The sequence below is a fragment of the Pseudophryne corroboree genome, chromosome 2 (genome assembly GCF_028390025.1).
Source record: "Pseudophryne corroboree isolate aPseCor3 chromosome 2, aPseCor3.hap2, whole genome shotgun sequence".
In the NCBI taxonomy this organism is placed as follows: Eukaryota; Metazoa; Chordata; class Amphibia; order Anura; family Myobatrachidae; genus Pseudophryne; species Pseudophryne corroboree.
This window is the reverse complement of record NC_086445.1, coordinates 870,098,066-870,103,195: the sequence shown is the minus strand read 5'-3', so window position 1 is coordinate 870,103,195 and position 5,130 is coordinate 870,098,066. Positions and strand designations below refer to the sequence as shown.

The window sequence follows — 5,130 nt, the reverse complement described above, 5'->3', positions numbered from 1 at the left end:
ATAATCAATCACCACCAGTTTAATATATATATATATATATATAATTGTATATAATATTACACCATTGTAATGCAGTATCTATATTTAATATATGTTATGCTTCTGTAGCACTCACAGCAGTAACCTTTTGCACACCTGATGTCGTTTTTCACTTTTGTACACATGTCTTTTTAAAGTGTATTACTCTGTGTTGTTATAGCGCTGTGAATGCCTCCGGCGGGTTACTATGGAAACGGCGCTGGAGAGCGCGCGTCGCTACGGGGTGACGTCATCATACCCCGTCCAGGAAGCAAACACAGCGTGCGGGATGGTTTGTCTGGTGTGGTATATAAGGTAAGACTATTTGATTTGTAAACTGTTCTTGTCCTGACGAAATTTATGTTAATAAATGAAACGTTGACTCTTTGAAGCTGCGCTGTCAGCTCGTCATTTAAACCAGCTATCTGCTGTTCAGCAAGTCCTTTGAGTGCCAGACTTTCTTCACTCTGCTATTATCACCTATATCTGGCACCAAGGCAATTACATCATTTATTTGGATCCTAAGGAGTGCCAGTCCTTGCAACATTATATGTGAGTGGGGTAGCCATAGCAATTGTCCGTCTCTGCAAAAGGATGGATACTACCCTTGGCCCTCACATCTGACAAGGCACCCCCTACTCTATTACCGGGATACAGACTGTCTTGTTTTTCTTGATTTTTCACGTTTTTCACTCCGTTTGGATTTTTTTTGGTGTGTTTGACACTGCTGAAAAAATATGGCAACGGGTATTGAGCAATCTACCCACAGTGGATACAGGGATGTTCCTCTGCCACTAGGAGAAGTGCTATCTCTCTCTGAGAGCGAAGCAGAAGGCATTTTATTTCCTGAGATTACGGACACTTTTGAGAGCACCATGCCTAATGAACAAATCTTTTTCAAACTCCTTAAACTAAAAAAGAAAGAGATTGATTATTTTTTACATGGCTCCACTCTGAGCGATTACTTTCGCAAAAAATTGATCCCCAGGGGTTTCCGGATCAAAAATGCACCCACCATCGGTAAATTCAACTCAGAGTTTTGCCGACGGTGGGTAGCAGTACTAAATAAATGTAGTTTTGATTTACTACTCTTGGTTATCGAAGAATCTCAACGGGAATTAACCAAGATTAAAGACAACATCCATGCTTTTGAGGCTACTTTGGACGACACGTTCAAAAATGACCCGGATACCCAGTGGATGACTAAACTCCAAGAGCAAGTTGACAAATATCGACAGGACTTACTTAAATTTAAACGCGACAAGCTCACGGTAGTACAAAGGGATTACCAACAAGGTTCCGTTTATCCATGGGTTAACAACCCAGGTGTATCAACTAAACGACAAGGGTTGCCCAGATGGCGACAACGACGTGATCGGGCTCACAACGACTCTTCTGGCACACAGTCATCACAAAGCGATCAGGATGGTGATTCTTCGAAAATCCGTGGTAAACCCCCTTTAGGGGTTCGTACCCGCGCTCAACGCGGGGCACCAACAAAACAACCCGGCGAGGCGGCCAATGGAAAAGGATCCACAAACAAGAAGCGCGCAGTCAAGAAGAAGACATAGTGTTTAATCTGTCCAAAAGAACTTTGTCTGGAGACGAAATAAGTGTTCTCAATAAAGGTCTTTCCTTTATACCATCCACTCCTTTTGACAAATTTACCTGGACAGTCGACCTTCATAAATTCACCCGACAGATTAGACTAAAAGAGTTTTTTGACAAGCAGCCAGTACAACTTCCAGCATCTCAGCTGCAAAGATTCAAACCCAAATCATCTTTTGATCCTTCCTCCTCCAACAATTCACTCAAAATCTTTTCTAGGACTCTTAATAAACATGCAATGGATATATCCAACGATTACGTCCCTCCTAGAAATAACCTCACCAGAGCAGAAAGGACGGCTCTAAAGAATTTACACAATTACAAGGACATTGTCATCCGCCCCGCAGACAAGGGCGGGGGGGTAGTGGTCCTTGATCTTGAATATTATCGTCAAGAATTACAATCTCAATTGAATGATACAGAGGTATATAAGGAGTTGGGGTCGGACCCCACCAATATATTCAAGAATGAATTGGATACCACTCTAAAGGAGGCTTCTGAAAAGGGGCTTATCACAGAAACAGTCCGCCAAGCTCTAACCACCAATCACCCAAAAACACCTGTTTTATACTCCATCCCGAAACTACATAAAAATCCCATTCGTCCACCTGGACGACCGATTATCAGTGCACGGGAGTCCATCTACTACGTTGTATCACAATATCTGGACAGTTTCCTACAGGAACTAATTCAGGATCAATCTACGTTCCTGAAGGATTCTTCCACATTTCTTAGGAAATTATCGTCATTCCCTACACTACCAGAGGGCAGTCATCTGTGTACAGTTGATGTGGTGTCACTATACACCAATATCCCCCATGAGAGGGGTGTACAGGCCGTCCGCAGATTTCTTACTGGAAACCTGGCATACCGTGGTCCTGATATACAACTTTTTTGTGAGCTACTGCACTTATCTTTAACCAGGAATTATTTTCTTTTTGATTGTCGATGGTATATCCAACTGAGAGGCTGTGCTATGGGATCTTGCGTGGGGCCGTCCCTAGCTAACATCTTCATGTTTGATATTGACCACAATCTTTTTTTGTTAAACCCCACGATGCAGCCACATATTCTATATCTCACCAGATATATAGATGATTTATTCATCATTTGGACCAGTACCCGCCAAGCTTTCCAAACCGCCATGGACCATGTTAACACCTTGGATGAGAATATACACTTCACATACTCCATCAGTGACAAACAGGTACAATTCCTTGATGTCGAAGTCACCATTGAAGATGGGAAACTCACCACCGATCTGTACAAGAAACCGACCGATCGAAACACCATATTAAGGGCAGATAGCCAACACCCTGGCTTTGTATCTCAGAGTCTCCCTAAATCCCAGTTTCTACGTGCTATTCGCACTTGTGACACGCCTATAAAAGCAGAACAACGTATAGATCTGATGATCAAACAATTTGTCACTAGAGGTTATAATATCACCCGTCTGATGGACATTAAACATCAGGTGTTAACTACCCAACGTGAGGATTCTCTTGTTCCAAAAAATCCCACTGAGAAACGGGATAGTAGAATTCCATTTGTCCAGGAATTCCATCCTCTTAACCAGAAGATTATGGAAAACGGTAAAAAACTGTGGCCTATAATCACGGCAGATCCTGATTTAAAATTTCTTCATAATCACAAGCTGATGCCAAGCTACAGACGAAACCGTAATCTTCGTGACATACTTGTCAAAAATGACATCTCACATATGGACACAACTGTTTCCAGGACTTTTCTAACACGACGGCCTGGTTGCTACAAGTGCCTAGGTTGCACTACATGTCGCTCTATGGAATGTGGTTCTTTCTTTACTCATCCACATTCTGGTATTAAAATTAATATCAAACATGTTTTAACCTGTCAAAGCTCTTATGTCATCTACTATATTAAATGTCCATGTGGCTTACTATATGTGGGCAAGACCATCCGACAATTTAAGGAAAGGATGGCACTGCACCGTCAAGCCATACGCTCCGCCCTTTCTGGCACCCCTCAAGAACAACCGGTCGCCCGCCATTTTCGTGAAGCTAAACACACATTGGCAAGTTTGCGACACAAGGTCATTGACCATATTCCTGCCAATATACGTGGTGGCGACCGAGGTACTCTGTTATTACGTAGGGAAGCCCGTTGGATTTTTGAGCTCCGTACACTCTCACCATACGGTCTCAATGAATCCAACAACTTGGGGTGCTTTCTTTAGTCATGTATAGGCTATTCTTAATGGCCAATTCTTTTGCTGCCCTCATAGTGTCTGATTAAACATCGATCTTAGTATCAGGTTAATATTTACAATTTTTTTTCCACGTTATAAAATTAGCATATACCAGTAGATACAGGTACCATTGTTATTAGTCTGAATTTTTAACATAAAACCAGGCTATCAGCATAATAGATTTTTACCATACTACTAATCAGTGGATTCCATTGGGTGTATGTTGTTATATATGCTAATTTGTTATTACACCATTGTAATGCAGTATCTATATTTAATATATGTTATGCTTCTGTAGCACTCACAGCAGTAACCTTTTGCACACCTGATGTCGTTTTTCACTTTTGTACACATGTCTTTTTAAAGTGTATTACTCTGTGTTGTTATAGCGCTGTGAATGCCTCCGGCGGGTTACTATGGAAACGGCGCTGGAGAGCGCGCGTCGCTACGGGGTGACGTCATCATACCCCGTCCAGGAAGCAAACACAGCGTGCGGGATGGTTTGTCTGGTGTGGTATATAAGGTAAGACTATTTGATTTGTAAACTGTTCTTGTCCTGACGAAATTTATGTTAATAAATGAAACGTTGACTCTTTGAAGCTGCGCTGTCAGCTCGTCATTTAAACCAGCTATCTGCTGTTCAGCAAGTCCTTTGAGTGCCAGACTTTCTTCACTCTGCTATATATATATATATATATATATATAATATTGTATACCACCTACCCGTGGTTTTTTTTTTTTTTCATTCTTCTTTATACATACTACTATAGTAGCTTACTGTAGCAGTCTGCGGTGCTGTGCTGACCTGACAGTGTCCAGCAGGTCCGTCATCAGTCATTATATAATAAATATATATAGTACCTGTCCGGCTGCAGTACTAGTGATATTATATTGATTTCATCTCATTATCAATAATTTATCATCCAGTCTAGACTCTATATTAGCAGCAGACACAGTACGTTAGTCCACGGCTGTAGCTACCTCTGTGTCGGCACTCGGCAGTCCATCCATAATTGTATACCACCTACCCGTGGTTTTTTTTTTTTTCTTTCTTCTTTGTACATACTACTATAGTATAGTAGCTTACTGTAGCAGTCTGCGGTGCTGCTGAGCTGACAGTGTCCAGCAGGTCCGTCATCAGTCATCATTACCTAATAAATATATTATCTACCTGTCCGGCTGCAGTACTAGTGATATTATATATACATACATATATATATATTGATTTCATCTCATTATCAATCATCCAGTCTATATTAGCAGCAGACACAGTACGT

The 5,130-nt window shown here is 41.4% G+C and overlaps 1 long non-coding RNA gene across 1 annotated transcript; it reads left to right on the top strand.

Annotated features, from left to right (window-relative positions):
- The first annotated feature begins 203 nt into the window (after nucleotides 1-203).
- LOC135051333 (uncharacterized) lies at nucleotides 204-4,452 on the top strand. The gene is made up of 2 exons (XR_010242190.1): nucleotides 204-333; nucleotides 4,243-4,452. It is a non-coding gene; the product is annotated as an uncharacterized LOC135051333 (long non-coding RNA).
- The last annotated feature ends 678 nt before the right edge of the window (nucleotides 4,453-5,130 follow it).